The sequence below is a fragment of the Narcine bancroftii genome, chromosome 4, assembly GCF_036971445.1.
Source record: "Narcine bancroftii isolate sNarBan1 chromosome 4, sNarBan1.hap1, whole genome shotgun sequence".
Lineage (NCBI taxonomy): Eukaryota > Metazoa > Chordata > Chondrichthyes > Torpediniformes > Narcinidae > Narcine > Narcine bancroftii.
Window position 1 is genome coordinate 183,868,763 of NC_091472.1, and position 20,926 is coordinate 183,889,688.

At 44.2% G+C, this 20,926-nt stretch overlaps 1 long non-coding RNA gene across 1 annotated transcript; it reads left to right on the forward strand.

Annotated features, from left to right (window-relative positions):
• The first annotated feature begins 34 nt into the window (after positions 1–34).
• Positions 35–18,230, forward strand: LOC138760006 (uncharacterized). Its single transcript, XR_011355320.1, has 3 exons — positions 35–336; positions 556–628; positions 16,263–18,230. It is a non-coding gene; the product is annotated as an uncharacterized lncRNA (long non-coding RNA).
• The last annotated feature ends 2,696 nt before the right edge of the window (positions 18,231–20,926 follow it).

Sequence of the window (20,926 nt, forward strand, 5' to 3'; positions counted from 1 at the left end):
TTCCGGTTGAAATCCGATGACGCCAACACCGTCCCGCACATATGGTTCCCCCCCGAAAATGACCGGGTCCATCATTAAACAACTCCCCCTGCCCGAGGAAAGGTTGTTAACCTGGGAAAATTCTGAGACCCCTGAAAAATAGGATGTTTTTCCTTCCCCATTTTGTTCTTTAAACCTGTCAAATCGACCTTTTTTCAATTGTCGATCAATGAGGAGCTGATTTATTTACCATGAGAAAATGGAATTTATTGGATGGTCCAGACTTGGAGAAATTACAACACATTTCAGGACCAGCACTTTTTAATAAGAAAATAAGGGAATAAAAATCAATTAAAGGTAAAAATCACTTTTGTTACCAGGGGAGCTGAGCTTGGTGAAATTTTACTGAAGCTTAGTTCACATATTTTGTGCACCACATAAAAAGATTGTGTGATGCAGTACATCTGTTCCAGAAGAGCAGCGGGCATAAAACGGGTAAATTACAGGCAGGAGAATCTGTGAGGGGGGAAATATTCAAAACATTGGTGAGAAATGGGATTCAATCTTCACTTACAGAGAGAGGAAATTCGTCAGGAACAGTCAATGTGAGGAGATCCTGCCTGACTAAGTGTTTGAAATTTTGGAGGAGGTGAGTAAGTCTTGATAAAAGTATTGCAATTGTGTGCTGTACACGAATTTTAGTGAAGCTTTTGGCAAAGTTCCACCAAGGATATGTGCGATCTGTTGGGATCCAGAGAAGATGATGGTGGAGGGTTCTTTCTGTGCACAGCAGCGACCAGTGACAAAGTCTCGACGACAGAAACTGGCCTCTTCGGCCCTTCTAGTCTGTGACTAATCTTTTTTTTTTGCCTAGCTCCACTGACCTGCACCCAATCCATAGCCCTTCACTCCTCTCACATCCAGGTACCTGTCCAAATTCTTTTTAAATATTAAAATTGAGCCCACACTCACCACCTCACCTGGCAGCTCGTTTCACACTGCCGCCACTCTCTGTGTGAAGACGTTTACCCTCATGTTCTCCCTAAACTTTTACCTTTTCACTCTTAACCCATGCTCTCTGCTTTGTAACTCACCTACCCTCAGTGGAAAATGTCTATCTACATTTACTTTGATATACCCATCATAATTTTAAATACATCTATCAAATCTCCCCGCATTCTTCTATGATCCAGGGAATAAAGTCTTAAGATATTTAACCTTTCCTTGTAACTCAGTTCCTGAAGTCTGGGCAACAGCTTAGTAAATCTTTTCTGCACTCTTTCTATCCTATTGTGAGAGATGGGAAAACTGATGTAAAATTATGAACATGAAGGAAACTAAAATTCATGCATCAGTTAATGGCTGTAACCAGTACAAACAGGATGAGCTTGGAAATTAGGATGCAGGAAAGCAGAGTCAGCACGATTAACATAAGAATCTTCTAGTCTTTGTGACAAGAGTCACCATAAGACTAAGATAAGGAGTGGTAAGGTACAATAGAATGTAGGAAGTTGAGGTAGTCTGGATCAGATAAGGGTCTCCTAGCGCTAGACAGAAGTACCAAGTCCTACATTTCTAATTAGCTAACCTTACACAGATTTATACATATTAAATTAGCCAACCTTAGACAGGATGAGCCAACTCTGCATACCAAGAGACTGTAGCCCCGAGAATCAGGAAGGTGTGAATAAGGACAATAACATGAAGGGACACCCGCAGGATACCCCCTGGTCCTCCAAGTATACTGAAACTGCACGTAGGCAGGAAGGATTGCCTATGCCAAACCCATCCAGGGGGCAGAAGAATGTAAGGGGGAGGGTATTCTGATACTGAAATTGACTGTATAAAAGTTGGGTGAGCCCCAGTGTATGTGTGTATTCCCAGGGTAAGGGGAAGCACCCAACTTTGCATTGTTGTATAATAAATGTTCTTTGTTCTCAATTTTTGTCTCGAGCAATTTCTTTAAAGGTAATTCTGTTTCTAACAAATGGGGGCTCGTCCGGGATCACACTCCCTCCACTGACAGAGTGCCCGACGACGAGAGTAGGTGCACCCCAGCTGATTCAGCTGGACTCACGGACGACGGGTGGCTGGTCAGTGGAAGAAGCGAGTGATATCCGAGAAGAGGCATTGAGAACAAACGACGGAAGGAAGCGCATTAGAGCCTTGCTACTGGAACCCGGTAAGAGGAATTTTACTTGCCTATCAGTATGGGAAGTATGGGTAGCAAGGAAGAGAGTCCTGGTAAAGGATGTGAGAATCAGATAACTACGTACAGCCCGCCCGCGTTGATGTTATCTGAGTGGGGCACGGGAAGGACCCGTGGAAAGGACAAACTGACCATGGTAGGGACTGGGTTAAATACCCGATTAAAGGGAGCTCCGTGTACTGGCCAAAGCTCGGATCCGAGGATTACTGGATGTGTCAAGCTTTGAACATCTGGCTCTATCAAAACCAGAGAGATAACCTAGAGAGCAGGGAATATGCAGCCTGGTGGCTCAGGGGATCAATTGGTTTTGAAAGAAAAAGAGTACAAGGACAAGAGAGAGGAGGAACCTTTTGTCCCTGAACCACAAGGGTGGGATGTGCTTACATTCCCTCCCTCCACCTTATGTTCCTCCTATGGCGGCTCCTATCTTTCCTCCCCCTCCTATGCCCTACCCTTCTGCACCTTCCCCTCCTCCCCCACAGCTAGAGAAAAGAGAAGAGAATAGGAGTGGTATGATGACTCGCTCACAAAGGACTCGATTACCACCTCTGTTGACAGGAGAGAGAGGTAACTTTAATTCAGAACAGTCTGAGACTCTTCAGGAAGAAAGGGCAGAACCCTTTGAATCATTTCCCAGGGAGCAGGAACCCAGACCTAATAAGCCAGAAACCAACTGGATGAGACCACTGCGGGAAGTTCCCGTGGGAGAGGGTCTCGGTTTCGTAAATGTGCCCCTGACCAGTACTGAAGTGCGTAACTTTAAGAAAGAACTGACCTCCCTGATAGAAGATCCCCAGGGATGTGCCGAACAGTTAGACCAATTTTTGGGACCAAATATATATACAATATGGAGGTCTCGACATAGAATCCCCAGCAGGGGAACAATTGGTACTAACAGATTTTGTTACCAACTCAGCCCCAGACATTAGAAGAAAATTACAAAAGACAGAAAATTGGCATGAGCAGGGAATAACCCAGCTTCTACAGATCACACAAAAAGCATTTGTCCAGACATCTGAGGATAAGCAGAAAGCAAAGGCTAACATTTTGATGCAAGCAGTTAAAGGAATAGTAGATGAGTAACATGAAAAAGGCAGGGACTGTGTGCCAGCTCCTGAATGTTGGGAGAAGTGCCGGGAGTGGGAGAGTAGAGACCAGAGATAATTTCATAAATCACGACTTCCCACTTCAGTCACTGACCAATATTGATTAAAATTCATGCTAAAATTTAAATGTCATAAATGATCATTTATCAATACTGTAGAATGAGCGAATTTAACTACCAGTTAATTCCAATTTATGAAATAAATTGTATTCAAATGCACAGGGAGTACCTGAGAGTTGAGTGATGTTATAACATTTGTAGGGAGAAATGTTTGCGCAAATAGGGTGAGTTCTATACATCTTAACTTTAAGTGTATGTGAGATAAAGAAAGGATCTGATGTGTAAAGTGGCTGGATCAGCCAGTTGAAGGGGGAGTGTGCATGTCCCTTTAAGCATGTTGTGGCTCTAATGAATTGTATGCTGTTCACTTGAAATTGAGGCTTCAGGTCTTGTCTTGCAGTTAGAGGTATGGAGCCCTATCAATAGATTTAATACATTTCTTCTACACATTCAGCAGTCAAGGTCCGTGAGTTTAAAGATCACCCACCTCTGGAGAATAGATACCTCTGGGGATTCCCATAAGTTTAATCATTCATTTCTCTGGTGCATTTACCCCCGGAGTGAAATTAATGCCTCAGCACAATTTATCTGTGTTGCCGCTGTTATTTAATTCATGATAACTTTCCCCCCCATTCATCAGGTTTATATTTAAATCCGGTAGTGCGGAAGTTACATTGTAAATAATCACGGAGGTAAACCCTGCGCAACTGGATTCAGCTTAATGGAGAAATAAACCTGCGGACTGGTCTATGGTGCTGTGTGAGTACTGCAATAGGTGGAATATGATTTAAATTGGTGGCATAGTTCAGAACAATTGGGTGCATAAGAATAATAATATCATTAATAACTCACAGATCTTGTACCAGATGCTATTCAGTACATCTTGACTTCTTTGGCTTGGCTTCGCGGGCGAAGATTTATGGAGGGGGTAAAAAGTCCACGTCAGCTGCAGGCTCGTTTGTGGCTGACAAGTCCGATGCGGGACAGGCAGACACGATTGCAGCGGTTGCAAGGGAAAATTGGTTGGTTGGGGTTGGGTGTTGGGTTTTTCCTCCTTTGCCTTTTGTTCGTGAGGTGGGCTCTGCGGTCTTCTTCAAAGGAGGTTGCTGCCCGCCAAACTGTGAGGCGCCAAGATGCACGGTTTGAGGCGTTATCAGCCCACTGGCGGTGGTCAATGTGGCAGGCACCAAGAGATTTCTTTAGGCAGTCCTTGTACCTTTTCTTTGGTGCACCTCTGTCACGGTGGCCAGTGGAGAGCTCGCCATATAACAGGATCTTGGGAAGGCGATGGTTCTCCATTCTGGAGACGTGACCCATCCAGCGCAGCTGGATCTTCAGCAGCGTGGACTCGATGCTGTCGACCTCTGCCATCTCGAGTACTTCGACGTTAGGGGTGTAAGCGCTCCAATGGATGTTGAGGATGGAGCGGAGACAACGCTGGTGGAAGCGTTCTAGGAGCCGTAGGTGGTGCCGGTAGATGACCCATGATTCGGAGCCGAACAGGAGTGTGGGTATGACAACGGCTCTGTATACGCTTATCTTTGTGAGGTTTTTCAGTTGGTTGTTTTTCCAGACTCTTTTGTGTAGTCTTCCAAAGGCGCTATTTGCCTTGGCGAGTCTGTTGTCTATCTCATTGTCGATCCTTGCATCTGATGAAATGGTGCAGCCGAGATAGGTGAACTGGTTGACCGTTTTGAGTTTTGTGTGCCCGATGGAGATGTGGGGGGGCTGGTAGTCATGGTGGGGAGCTGGCTGATGGAGGACCTCAGTTTTCTTCAGGCTGACTTCCAGGCCAAACATTTTGGCAGTTTCCGCAAAGCAGGACGTCAAGCGCTGAAGAGCTGGCTCTGAATGGGCAACTAAAGCGGCATCATCTGCAAAGAGTAGTTCACGGACAAGTTTCTCTTGTGTCTTGGTGTGAGCTTGCAGGCGCCTCAGATTGAAGAGACTGCCATCCGTGCGGTACCGGATGTAAACAGCGTCTTCATTGTTGGGGTCTTTCATGGCTTGGTTCAGCATCATGCTGAAGAAGATTGAAAAGAGGGTTGGTGCGAGAACACAGCCTTGCTTCACGCCATTGTTAATGGAGAAGGGTTCAGAGAGCTCATTGCTGTATCTGACCCGACCTTGTTGGTTTTCGTGCAGTTGGATAATCATGTTGAGGAACTTTGGGGGACATCCGATGCGCTCTAGTATTTGCCAAAGCCCTTTCCTGCTCACGGTGTCGAAGGCTTTGGTGAGGTCAACAAAGGTGATGTAGAGTCCTTTGTTTTGTTCTCTGCACTTTTCTTGGAGCTGTCTGAGGGCAAAGACCATGTCAGTGGTTCCTCTGTTTGCGCGAAAGCCGCACTGTGATTCTGGGAGAATATTCTCGGCGACACTAGGTATTATTCTATTTAGTAGAATCCTAGCGAAGATTTTGCCTGCAATGGAGAGCAACGTGATTCCCCTGTAGTTTGAGCAGTCTGATTTCTCGCCTTTGTTTTTGTACAGGGTGATGATGGTGGCATCACGAAGATCCTGAGGCAGTTTACCTTGGTCCCAACAAAGCTTGAAAAACTCATGCGGTTTGGCATGCAGAGTTTTGCCGCCAGCCTTCCAGACTTCTGGGGGGATTCCATCCATACCTGCTGCTTTGCCACTTTTCAGTTGTTCGATTGCCTTATATGTCTCATCCAGGGTGGGAACCTCATCCAGCTCTAGCCTTAGGGGCTGTTGAGGGAGCTGGAGCAGGGCGGAATCTTGGACTGAGCGGTTGGCACTGAAAAGAGATTGGAAGTGTTCTGACCATCGGTTGAGGATGGAGATTTTGTCGCTGAGGAGGACTTTGCCGTCTGAGCTGCGCAGCGGGCTTTGGACTTGGGGTGAGGGGCCGTACACAGCCTTTAGAGCCTCGTAGAAACCCCTGAAGTCGCCAATGTCCGCGCTGAGCTGTGTTCGTTTGGCGAGCACGGCACACGAACCATGGGTGTAAAGGGTGGGGCCAGTACTGCGCGCACTGCACTCCACCTAAAAGCTCCTTTGCGCAGGCCCGAGGACAGGTCCACGTCCTCCCCCTCCACGTCCTCCCCCTCCACGTCCTCCCCCTCCACGTCCTCCCCCTCCACGTCCTCCCCCTCCACGTCCTCCCCCTCAAAAGATGCTCACAAACTCAAGCTAGCATGCTGGAACATCAGAACCATGCTAGACAAGGCTGACAGCCACCGACCTGAACGTCGGTCTGCCCTCATTGCACATGAACTCCTCAGACTTGACATCGACATAGCAGCTCTTAGTGAAGTCCGCCTGGCAGATGTAGGCAGCCTCCAAGAACGCGGCGCGGGCTACACACTCTACTGGTCTGGCAAGCCTTCGGATGAACGACGCCTATCTGGTGTAGGCTTCATGGTCAAGAGCTTCATTGCCTCCAAACTCGAAAACCTTCCGACAGGCCTCTCGGACCGAATCATGTCCATGCGACTCCCACTTCAAAACAAGCGTCACATCACCCTCATCAGTGTCTATGCTCCAACCCTCCAGGCGGAACCAGCAGAAAAGAACAAGTTCTACACCGACCTGCGCAACCTCATCCAACGTACCCCTACAGCCGACAAGGTTGTCATCCTGGGCGACTTCAACGCTCGTGTCGGCAAAGACTCAGAAACCTGGCCAGGAATCCTGGGCAAGCATGGCGTCGGCAAGTGCAACGACAATGGGCGCCTCCTGTTGGAGCTCTGCGCAGAACAGCGACTTGTCATTACAAACACCCTTTTTCAGCAGAGGGACAGCCTTAAGACCACCTGGATGCATCCCCGATCCAAACACTGGCACCTCCTGGACTACATCCTGGTGCGAGAAAGTGACAAACAAGATGTGCTCCACACCAGGGTCATGCCTAGCGCGGAATGCCACACTGACCACCGGCTGGTTCGCTGCAAGATCAACCTTCACTTCAAGCCAAAGCCCAGGAACAATAAAGCCCCCAGAAAGAGGTTCAATGTTGGAAACCTGCAGTCAGACGAAGCGAGAGGAAACTTCCAGGCAAACCTCAAAGCAAAGCTCGACGTTGCAACCCGCCTCACGGACCCGTCCCCTGAAACCCTCTGGGATCAGTTGAAGACTACCATACTGCAATCCACTGAAGAGGTACTGGGCTTCTCCTCCAGGAAAAACAAGGACTGGTTTGACGAAAACAGCCAGGAAATCCAGGAGCTGCTGGCAAAGAAGCGAGCTGCCCACCAGGCTCACCTTACAAAGCCGTCCTGTCCAGAGAAGAAACAAGCCTTCCGTCGCGCATGCAGCCATCTTCAGCGCAAACTCCGGGAGATCCAAAATGAGTGGTGGACTAGCCTCGCCAAACGAACCCAGCTCAGCGCGGACATTGGCGACTTCAGGGGTTTCTACGAGGCTCTAAAGGCTGTGTACGGCCCCTCACCCCAAGTCCAAAGCCCGCTGCGCAGCTCAGACGGCAAAGTCCTCCTCAGCGACAAGATCTCCATCCTCAACCGATGGTCAGAACACTTCCAATCTCTTTTCAGTGCCAACCGCTCAGTCCAAGATTCCGCCCTGCTCCAGCTCCCTCAACAGCCCCTAAGGCTAGAGCTGGATGAGGTTCCCACCCTGAATGAGACATATAAGGCAATCGAACAACTGAAAAGTGGCAAAGCAGCAGGTATGGATGGAAGCCCCCCAGAAGTCTGGAAGGCTGGCGGCAAAACTCTGCATGCCAAACTGCATGAGTTTTTCAAGCTTTGTTGGGACCAAGGTAAACTGCCTCAGGACATCTTGACTTAAGGACTGGAGAAATTGGCATGTTAGAATGAGATTGGCATGGCACCAATATTTTTTTTTTTTTTAAATTTTTTATTTTTCACACCATAAATCACATTAGCCATGATATACACTTTTTCTTTTTTCACACATATACAGTGACTTTTTCTCTCCCCCCCCCCTCCTCCCAAGCCACCCCCCCACCCCCCACTCTCATCCATTTTAGGTATACAATCTAGGTTGCATTAAGCCAGTCAGACAATGTTGTCATTCAACAAAAATACACCAGAAATTCTACTGAGTCCATTCTTTTCTTCTCTTCTCCTTCCATCAACTTAGGTAATGTTTGTTCCCGGTAGGTTTTCGCTATTGTATTTAATGTAAGGCTCCCATACTTGTTCGAATATTTCAATATTATTTCTTAAACTATATGTTATTTTTTCTAATGGAATACATTTATTCATTTCTATATACCATTGTTGTATTTTCAAATTATCTTCCAATTTCCAGGTTGACATAATACATTTTTTTGCTACGGCTAGGGCTATCTTAACAAATCTTTTTTTGTGCATCCTCCAAGTCAATTCCAAATTCTTTATTTTTTATGTTACTTAGGAGAAAGATCTCTGGATTCTTTGGTATATTGTTTTCTGTTATTTTATTTAATATCTGATTGAGATCATCCCAAAATTTTTCTACTCTCTCACATGTCCAGATTGCATGAATTGTTGTTCCCCTTTCTTTTTCACATTGAAAACATCTATCAGATACTGTTGGGTCCCATTTATTTAACTTTTGCGGTGTAATGTATAGTCTGTGTAACCAATTATATTGTATCATACGTAGCCTCGTATTTCTTATATTTCTCATCGTTCCAGAACATAATTTCTCCCATGTTTCCTTTTTTATCTTTATATTTAAATCTTGTTCCCATTTTTGTTTAGTTTTACCATTTGTTTCCTTATTCTCCTTTTCTTGCAGTTTAATATACATATTTGTTATAAATCTTTTGATTAACATTGTATCTGTAGTCACATATTCAAGGTTACTTCCCTCTGGTAAACTCAAATTGCTTCCTAATTTATCTTTCAAGTTGGATCTCAGTTGGTAATATGCCAGTGCTGTATCTCCAGTTATATTGTACTTATCTCTCATTTGTTCAAAGGATAAGAATCTACTTCCTGAAAAACAATTTTCTATTCTTTTAATCCCTTTTTTTTCCCATTTTCTAAAGGAAAGGTTGTCTATTGTAAAAGGGAGTAGCTTATTTCGCGTCAATATTAGTTTTGGTAATTGATAATTTGTTTTATTTCTTTCTACATGAATCTTTTTCCAAATATTGAGGAGATGGTGTAATACTGGAGAAGTTCTATGTTGTACCAATTTTTCGTCCCATTTATATAATATGTGTTCAGGTATCTTTTCCCCTATTTTATCTAATTCTAATCTCGTCCAGTCTGGTTTTTCCCTTGTTTGATAAAAATCTGATAGGTATCTTAATTGTACGGCTCTATAATAATTTTTGAAGTTTGGCAATTGTAAGCCTCCTTGTTTATATCATTCTGTTAATTTATCTAGTGCTATCCTCGGTTTCCCCCCTCTCCATAAAAATTTCCTTATTATTTTCTTTAACTCTTTGAAGAATTTTTCTGTCAGTTGTATTGGCAATGCCTGAAATAAGTATAGTATCCTTGGAAAATTGTTCATTTTAATACAGTTTATCCTTCCTATCAGTGTTAGTGGTAGCTCTTTCCAATGCTCTAAATCGTCCTGTAATTTTTTCATTAGTGGATTGTAATTGAGTTTATATAATTGGCCTAGATTTTTGTTTATTTGTACACCTAGGTATCTTATTGCCTGCATTTGCCATCTGAATGGGGATTCCTTCTTAAATTTTGAGAAATCCGCGTTATTCATAGGCATTGCTTCACTTTTATTTACGTTTATCTTGTATCCCGACACTTCTCCATATTCCTTCAATTTCTTATATAATTCTTTTATTGATAGTTCTGGTTCTGTTAAGTACACTATCACATCATCCGCAAATAGACTGATTTTATATTCCCTGTCTTTTATTTTTATTCCTTTTATATTATTATCTATTCTTATCAATTCTGCTAGTGGTTCTATAGCTAGCGCAAACAATAACGGTGATACCCTGCCGCGTTGACCTGCTTAAGTTAAATTGCTTTGATACATGTCCATTTACTGTCACTTTCGCTAACGGTCCCTTATATAATGCTTTAATCCAATTAATATACTTCTCCGGTAAACTGAATTTTTGCAATACTTTGAACAAATAATTCCATTCTACTCTGTCGAAGGCCTTCTCTGTGTCTAAAGCAACTGCTACTGCAGGTGCTTTATTTCCTTCTACTGCATGAATTAAGTTAATAAATTTACAAATATTGTCTGTTGTGCGTCTTTTTTTGATAAATCCAGTTTGGTCTAAATTTACCATTTTCGGTACCTGTTCTGCTAATCTGTTTGCTAATAGTTTAGCTATTATCTTATAATCTGTGTTTAGCAAAGATATTGGTCTATATGACGCTGGTGAGAGTGGATCTTTCCCTTGTTTTAGTATCACTGTAATTATTGCTGTTTTACATGAATCTGGTTTGGCGAGGCTAGTCCACCACTCATTTTGGATCTCCCGGAGTTTGCGCTGAAGATGGCTGCATGCGCGACGGAAGGCCTGTTTCTTCTCTGGACAGGACGGCTTTGTAAGGTGAGCCTGGTGGGCAGCTCGCTTCTTTGCCAGCAGCTCCTGGATTTCCTGGCTGTTTTCGTCAAACCAGTCCTTGTTTTTCCTGGAGGAGAAGCCCAGTACCTCTTCAGTGGATTGCAGTATGGTAGTCTTCAACTGATCCCAGAGGGTTTCAGGGGACGGGTCCGTGAGGCGGGTTGCAACGTCGAGCTTTGCTTTGAGGTTTGCCTGGAAGTTTCCTCTCGCTTCGTCTGACTGCAGGTTTCCAACATTGAACCTCTTTCTGGGGGCTTTATTGTTCCTGGGCTTTGGCTTGAAGTGAAGGTTGATCTTGCAGCGAACCAGCCGGTGGTCAGTGTGACATTCCGCGCTAGGCATGACCCTGGTGTGGAGCACATCTTGTTTGTCACTTTCTCGCACCAGGATGTAGTCCAGGAGGTGCCAGTGTTTGGATCGGGGATGCATCCAGGTGGTCTTAAGGCTGTCCCTCTGCTGAAAAAGGGTGTTTGTAATGACAAGTCGCTGTTCTGCGCAGAGCTCCAACAGGAGGCGCCCATTGTCGTTGCACTTGCCGACGCCATGCTTGCCCAGGATTCCTGGCCAGGTTTCTGAGTCTTTGCCGACACGAGCGTTGAAGTCGCCCAGGATGACAACCTTGTCGGCTGTAGGGGTACGTTGGATGAGGTTGCGCAGGTCGGTGTAGAACTTGTTCTTTTCTGCTGGTTCCGCCTGGAGGGTTGGAGCATAGACACTGATGAGGGTGATGTGACGCTTGTTTTGAAGTGGGAGTCGCATGGACATGATTCGGTCCGAGAGGCCTGTCGGAAGGTTTTCGAGTTTGGAGGCAATGAAGCTCTTGACCATGAAGCCTACACCAGATAGGCGTCGTTCATCCGAAGGCTTGCCAGACCAGTAGAGTGTGTAGCCCGCGCCGCGTTCTTGGAGGCTGCCTACATCTGCCAGGCGGACTTCACTAAGAGCTGCTATGTCGATGTCAAGTCTGAGGAGTTCATGTGCAATGAGGGCAGACCGACGTTCAGGTCGGTGGCTGTCAGCCTTGTCTAGCATGGTTCTGATGTTCCAGCATGCTAGCTTGAGTTTGTGAGCATCTTTTGAGGGGGAGGACGTGGAGGGGGAGGACGTGGAGGGGGAGGACGTGGAGGGGGAGGACGTGGAGGGGGAGGACGTGGAGGGGGAGGACGTGGAGGGGGAGGACGTGGAGGGGGAGGACGTGGACCTGTCCTCGGGCCTGCGCAAAGGAGCTTTTAGGTGGAGTGCAGTGCGCGCAGTACTGGCCCCACCCTTTACACCCATGGTTCGTGTGCCGTGCTCGCCAAACGAACACAGCTCAGCGCGGACATTGGCGACTTCAGGGGTTTCTACGAGGCTCTAAAGGCTGTGTACGGCCCCTCACCCCAAGTCCAAAGCCCGCTGCGCAGCTCAGACGGCAAAGTCCTCCTCAGCGACAAAATCTCCATCCTCAACCGATGGTCAGAACACTTCCAATCTCTTTTCAGTGCCAACCGCTCAGTCCAAGATTCCGCCCTGCTCCAGCTCCCTCAACAGCCCCTAAGGCTAGAGCTGGATGAGGTTCCCACCCTGGATGAGACATATAAGGCAATCGAACAACTGAAAAGTGGCAAAGCAGCAGGTATGGATGGAATCCCCCCAGAAGTCTGGAAGGCTGGCGGCAAAACTCTGCATGCCAAACCGCATGAGTTTTTCAAGCTTTGTTGGGACCAAGGTAAACTGCCTCAGGATCTTCGTGATGCCACCATCATCACCCTGTACAAAAACAAAGGCGAGAAATCAGACTGCTCAAACTACAGGGGAATCACGTTGCTCTCCATTGCAGGCAAAATCTTCGCTAGGATTCTACTAAATAGAATAATACCTAGTGTCGCCGAGAATATTCTCCCAGAATCACAGTGCGGCTTTCGCGCAAACAGAGGAACCACTGACATGGTCTTTGCCCTCAGACAGCTCCAAGAAAAGTGCAGAGAACAAAACAAAGGACTCTACATCACCTTTGTTGACCTCACCAAAGCCTTCGACACCGTGAGCAGGAAAGGGCTTTGGCAAATACTAGAGCGCATCGGATGTCCCCCAAAGTTCCTCAACATGATTATCCAACTGCACGAAAACCAACAAGGTCGGGTCAGATACAGCAATGAGCTCTCTGAACCCTTCTCCATTAACAATGGCGTGAAGCAAGGCTGTGTTCTCGCACCAACCCTCTTTTCAATCTTCTTCAGCATGATGCTGAACCAAGCCATGAAAGACCCCAACAATGAAGACGCTGTTTACATCCGGTACCGCACGGATGGCAGTCTCTTCAATCTGAGGCGCCTGCAAGCTCACACCAAGACACAAGAGAAACTTGTCCGTGAACTACTCTTTGCAGATGATGCCGCTTTAGTTGCCCATTCAGAGCCAGCTCTTCAGCGCTTGACGTCCTGCTTTGCGGAAACTGCCAAAATGTTTGGCCTGGAAGTCAGCCTGAAGAAAACTGAGGTCCTCCATTAGCCAGCTCCCCACCATGACTACCAGCCCCCCCACATCTCCATCGGGCACACAAAACTCAAAACGGTCAACCTGTTTACCTATCTCGGCTGCACCATTTCTTCAGATGCAAGGATCGACAATGAGATAGACAACAGACTCGCCAAGGCAAATAGCGCCTTTGGAAGACTACACAAAAGAGTCTGGAAAAACAACCAACTGAAAAACCTCACAAAGATAAGCGTATACAGAGCCGTTGTCATACCCACACTCCTGTTCGGCTCCGAATCATGGGTCATCTACCGGCACCACCTACGGCTCCTAGAACGCTTCCACCAGCGTTGTCTCCGCTCCATCCTCAACATCCATTGGAGCGCTTACACCCCTAACGTCGAAGTACTCGAGATGGCAGAGGTCGACAGCATCGAGTCCACGCTGCTGAAGATCCAGCTGCGCTGGATGGGTCACGTCTCCAGAATGGAGGACCATCGCCTTCCCAAGATCGTATTATATGGCGAGCTCTCCACTGGCCACCGTGACAGAGGTGCACCAAAGAAAGGGTACAAGGACTGCCTAAAGAAGTCTCTTGGTGCCTGCCACATTGACCACCGCCAGTGGGCTGATAGCGCCTCAAACCGTGCATCTTGGCGCCTCACAGTTTGGCGGGCAGCAACCTCCTTTGAAGAAGACCGCAGAGCCCGCCTCACTGACAAAAGGCAAAGGAGGAAAAACCCAACACCCAACCCCAACCAACCAATTTTCCCTTGCAACCGCTGCAATCGTGTCTGCCTGTCCCGCATCGGACTTGTGAGCCACAAACGAGCCTGCAGCTGACGTGGACTTTTTACCCCCTCCATAAATCTTCGTCCGCGAAGCCAAGCCAAAGACATGAATCTGGTAAGTTTTGTGTCTCATCAATCTGGTTGATTACATCCAGGAGGGGCGGTATTAATAGGTCTTTAAATGTTTTGTAGAATTCTATTGGGAGTCCATCCTCTCCTGGTGTCTTATTATTTGGTAATTTTTTTATTATCTCTTGTATTTCTACTGTTCCAAATGGTTCTGTTAATTTATTTTGTTCCTCTATTTGTAGTTTTGGTAGTTCAATTTTAGTCAAAAATTCATCTATTTTCCCTTCTTTCCCTTCGTTTTCAGTTCGGTATAATTGTTCATAGAATTCTCTGAAGTTTTCCTTAATTTCTTTCGGATTATATGTAATTTGTTTGTCTTTTTTCCTTGTTGCCAATACCATTTTCTTAGTTTGCTCTGTCTTAAGCTGCCATGCTAAGATTTTGTGTGTTTTTTCACCTAGTTCATAATATTTCTGTTTTGTCTTCATTATATTCTTCTCCACCTTATATGTTTGTAATGTTTCATATTTTATTTTTTTATCCGCCAATTCTCTTCTTTTAGTTGTATCTTCCTTCATTGCTAATTTTTTTTCTATGTTTACTATTTCCCTTTCCAACTGCTCTGTTTCCTGATTGTAGTCCTTCTTCATCTTGGTTACATAACTTATTATTTGCCCTCTAATGAATGCTTTCATTGCGTCCCATAGTATAAACTTATCTTCCACTGATTCCGTATTTACTTCAAAATACATTTTTAATTGTTTTTCAATAAATTCTCTAAAATCCTGTCTTTTAAGTAGCATGGGGTTTAATCTCCATCTATACATTCTTGGAGGGATGTCCTCTAGCTTTACTGTCAGTATTAAGGGTGAATGGTCCGATAGCATTCTCACTTTATATTCTGTTTTTCTTACTCTATCCTGCATACTAGCTGATAACAAAAATAGGTCTATTCTTGAGTATGTTTTATGTCTAGTTGAGTAGTATGAGTATTCCTTTTCTTTTGGGTTTTGTTTCCTCCATATGTCCACAAGTTTCATTTCTTGCATTGATTTAATTATAAATTTGGTTACTTTGTTCTTTCTGTTAATTTTTTTCCCAGTTTTATCCATATTTGGATCCAAATTCAGATTGAAATCCCCTCCTATTAGTATGTTCCCTTGCGTATTAGCTACCTTCAAAAAGATATCTTGCATAAACTTTTGATCTTCTTCGTTAGGTGAATATATATTAAGTAGATTCCAATGCTCCGAATATATCTGACATTTTATCATAACATATCTCCCTGCTGGATCTATTATTTCCTCTTCTATTTTAAATGGCACATTTTTTCTAATTAATATAGCCACTCCTCTTGCTTTTGAATTATACGATGCTGCTGTTACATGTCCTACCCAATCTCTCTTTAATTTCTTGTGCTCAAATTCAGTTAAGTGTGTTTCTTGGACAAATGCTATATCTATTTTTTCCTTTTTCAGTAAATTTAGTAGTTTCTTCCTTTTAATTTGGTTATGTATTCCATTAATATTTAAAGTCATATAGTTCAGCGTAGCTCATGGCACCAATATTTCTTGATTCAATAATGACTCCACAAGCCCCAGGATTCATGCAGCAGAACTTTTAAGTGGAATATAATAGAAACTAGCCTGTACTTAAATGATTGTGTGTGCAATCTTCATAAGAACATCTTTTAAATTTTTTTGGTGCCTGTTTTACAGATTGTTTTAAATAAGGCCAGCTCCTGTGAGCTGTGGCACAAGGCATTTTACTTAAGGCAGAACTAAAGGTTGAATATGTTTCAAGTTCTCTCGCAGGGGCTCTTGTGCTGCAATGTCTGTTATGTACTCACTCTAACAAATTGGAGGGTTGTTGCCCCATACAGACAAGCAGCTCCAACTGCATTTTAATAAGGTCTAACATATTCAAAACCCATGGAAATATGGTTTGTGTTTCATTTTACAATTTTTACACTAACACAAAGGAAAGTCAGATTGTTATTCATTTTATTAAAATCTAGTGATTGATTATATGTAAAAGCATGGCAAGAGGATCAACTAAAACCTGCCTGGGACGGTCCCTACTGTGTACTTTTAATTACAGACACCGCAGTACGAACAAGAGAAAAAGGCTGGACCCACATTCAAAGAATCAAACCAGCTTCCGAACCACAACATCATGACACACAGACTCAACCCTCAACCTGGCGTGCAGCCCTCATCCTTCTGACCTGAAAGTTACACTACACCGTGAAAAAGTGCCGTAATGTTGTTTTTACCATTTATTGTATTGTTTAATTGTTGCTTCTCCATTTCTGGAGAAATACATTACTCACAATGTATATGTCCTGAGATAGGGGCAGCAGAGGTGACAATTATTTTCCTTTAGAATGTTGACAGGGCATAGATTTAATGTATAGTCATAGTGGGGTTTGGGTTAACAAGGGATTCCAATACGGACCAGGGGAACTGAACTGAACTGAACAGCTTTAGTGGAGTACATCTAATTTGTATCTTAGCCTACACAGGTATTAAAGACAGGAGTTTTAAAGCGATAGCACAAAGGACATGGTGGGACAAAGACAGACAGAATGGTAGTCAGGATTGTACATGTCGCAGAGAGAGAGAGTTAATACATATGCTAATGTACACAGACAGGCTGCAACTCACAAGTTCAATGATACCCATGCTAATGTTAGCAGACAAGCTGCAACACACAAGTTAAACGATAAGAAACAATCCCCCCCCAGCTTGGTCTCTTTTCATCACTCCGTGAAGGGGAGCACCAGTTACAAACAACATGATCTGCTACAGTACTCTAAAGCTGCTTGGCATCTCAATATCAGACTCCAGACAGCCTTCGGAGATCGGTGGCCCTGGGGTTCAGGGCTGAAGAGAACGTCAGATACTAGCCACGATTCAACGGAACCGCCTGACTCTCGCTACTCGTTCGCTGCTGAAGGCAGCGTTTCTCAAAGACTTGTTCAGGACAATGCTTACAACAGTCAGGCGGTTAAAGACACTGCTTCAAGACTTCAACGAGAATCTGCCCATGCCCATGTTCAGACTTGGCAACCTCGGACTGATGTGGGATGGACTAGACTCTTTACTGAGAACTGGAGCCTGATACTCACAACCCTAATAGCAGCTGGACTCGCTACTCTGACCTTTATGGTGCTCCCCTACCTTAAGACTTTAACACTACCCCCCAAAGCCTTAACTCTCTAATGACACAGAGACTACAATTCGGTTATTGACCAGCTGGGAAAAACAACACCTTACACTTTACAGCATCAGTAATACTGATCTAAAACAAAAGTGAGGAAGGGGGGGATCAGTCACACTGAGACCAGTAACCAAAGATCAGTAACACTCATCATGGTGAAAGATCAGTATTACTGATCTAAAAGTAAAGTGAGGATTGTGAGAGATGGGAAAACTGATGTAAAATTATGAACATGAAAGAAACTAAAATTCATACATCAGTTAATGGCTGTAACCAGTACAAACAGGATGAGCTTGGAAACTAGGATGCAGGAAAGCAGAGTCAGCACGATTAACATAAGAATCTTCTAGTCTTTGTGACAAGAGCCACCATAAGACTAAGATAAGGAGTGGTAAGGTACAATAGAATGTAGGAAGTTGAGGTAGTCTGGATCAGATAAGGGTCTCCTAGCGCTAGACAGAAGTACCAAGTCCTACATTTCTAATTAGCTAACCTTACACAGATTTATACATATTAAATTAGCCAACCCTAGACAGGATGAGCCAACTCTGCATACCAAGAGACTGTAGCCCCGAGAATCAGGAAGGTGTGAATAAGGACAATAACATGAAGGGACACCGACAGGATACCCCCTGGTCCTCCAAGTATACTGAAACTGCACGTAGGCAGGAAGGATTGCCTATGCCAAACCCATCCAGGGGGCAGAAGAATGTAAGGGGGAGGGTATTCTGATACTGAAATTGACTGTATAAAAGTTGGGTGAGCCCCAGTGTATGTGTGTATTCCCAGGGTAAGGGGAAGCACCCAACTTTGCATTGTTGTACAATAAATGTTCTTTGTTCTCAATTTTTGTCTCGAGCAATTTCTTTAAAGGTAATTCTGTTTCTAACATTATTGATGACTTTCTTGTCATTAGGTGACCAAAACTACACATAATACTCCAAATATGGCCTTACCAATTGTAATGATAGAGTGCTAGTGATCATCCTGACCAGTAGAGGGAGTCAGACACTAGTTGTTGCAGCTTGGAGTAGATTCAAAATGGATGCCTCCACGAGGTCATGAGTTCTAAATTTTATAAATTATAGTTGCTATAAAAGCAGTCATGCTGATGGCTGGCCCTTCTTCCTGGCTCCACCCCCACCTGCCACATATAAACCTGGTTTCCCTCCTAAACCCAGAACCCTTCTGAAGAGTACTGTTGAACCCTACCCTTAGTTATAAGCTAATAAAAGCATTTGTTTCCCTCCGGTCGTGAGAGCTTTTATTCACGCTACAATTTTATTAGCTTATTCCCTAGAAGATGGAAGCACTGCTCAAGCCAGGGGTGCTGATGATAGACCCTCTGTCCTCCAACGCAGCTAAGGGGTTCAGGTACTGGCTAGATTGCTTCCAGAGCTACCTGAACACGACCAGAGACGTATTCCACACCAATAAACTCAGGAGGTCTGTACTCATTTCGAGGGTAGGAACGAAAGCGTATAAAGTCATCAGAGACTACGTATGACGCTGCTATTGAGGCATTGAAGACAAAGTACCTGAAGTCACAGAACAAGGTCCTAGCGAGGCACGATCTCGCTCCACATCAGAAGCGGCCAGGAGAGACCATCGATGACTACCTGCTGGATCTGTGAACCCTTCTGAAGATTACCCTTAGTTATAAGCTAATAAAAACATTTGTTCTCCCTCCAGTCGTGAGAGCTTTTATTCATGTTACAAAAAGAGCACCCAAATTTCTTTATTACAATAAAAGAAACATCATATGGTACCAGGAATGTTAGAAACACCAGGACTGTTAGAAACACCAGGTGTATGCAGAGTGAGAATCAGTAGATAGCAGCAGAAAACATGAAGAGTGTAAAGATAAAGGTTTCTGATGCTGTAAATTGGACTAGAAATGTTGACCACGAGTGGAGGTTGTTCAAGCAATAATTTATGCTGGATCTGCAAGACACGGGACTTGATAGCAAACTTGATGCAAGGAAAATTGCACTGCTACTTACCATGCCAGGACTTCAAGCACTAGAGGTTTTCAACACATTTGTTTTTGCTGAGGCAGCTGACCAGGACAAATTTGACAAGATTATCAAGATGTTTAATGAACACTGTCCGCCAAAGAAAAATGAAATGTTCAAGAGGTAAGTGTTTCACACGTGCACGCAGCTGCAGACACATGCAATTTTGGATAGCTGCAAGATTCACAGATCTGTGATCAAATTGTGTTTGGGATTATTGATAAGAAAGTGAGAGAGAGGTTGCTGCGAGAGACAGAGCTTACCTTAGCTGGTGCTGTGAAGATGTGTCACACCAGTGAAATAACTCTGCAGCACATGAAAAAGTTCAGTGATAGTGCAAAAGCCAGTGAAAATGAAGGCTTAGTCATAGCCACATTGTCTGAACATAAACATAAAACAAGATATCGGGAACAACAAAAAGTTAAATAGTAAATGATGTGGCACTCAACGTGTACCAAAACAATGCCCTGCCTATGGAAAAGCCTGTAATAAGTGCAAAGGGAAGAACCATTATGCAAAGCAATTTTTTTCCAAAGGAAACAAAACATAAGTGAAAGCGTACACACTGTACGCACTATAGAAGAAACTGCTCTCAGTAATGCACTCTATGGTGGCATGGTAGTGCAGAAAGATTCTAAGCCCACAGACACTGAACAGCCAAGTGTGAACAGAGACAAGCAGGAGAAGTGGACTGTGTCATTGCATCCAAATGGAACAAATATTCCTTTCAGGCTGAACACAGGAGCAAAGGCCAATTTGATCTGTGAATGTGACATCAGGGCAATGAAGGTAAAGCCATATATCCATACAAATCCTGTACAGTTCAAAGCCTACAATGGACAGGGCATCAACACGAAGGTATATGTAAACTCAAGGTGAAAGTTAAAGGTAAAGTATCCCAGATGGACATGAATCACTGCTTGATGACAAAGCATGTGTAAACTTAAGTCTAGTCAAGAGAGTGTACAACATTAACAGCACCAATGCATGGAACAACGTAGAGGAAATACTGGATCAATTTCCAGATATCTTTTTTTTTAATTGTAAAGTTTTTCACCAAATTAGATGCATCCCATGGCTTCTGGCAAATAAAATCTGCCAGAATATATATCACAAAACACTGTATATTTAATGTACCATTTTGCCGATACTGAGGATGCTGTTTGGAATTTCCACAGGACAATGGAGCACATCATAGAAGGGATAAATGGGGTACGTGTGTACATGGATGGCATGATCCTATGGGGATCCACACAAGAACAACACAACAAGAGGCTCATCAAAGTGCTACAACACATCCAGAAATACAGATTAAAGCTAAAGAGAGCAATATGTCAGTTTGTTGTGAAGGAAAACACCTTTCAGGGAGATAAACTGTCAGAGGCAGGTATAGAGCCAGACAAGAGCAAGGTGAAAGCAATTTTAGATGCCCAGACCCACTGACAAAAAATGGATATTGAGGATGCTGAGAATGGTCAATTTCATTGTGAGTTCATACCAAACCGGTCTTCCAAAACATGTACCTGA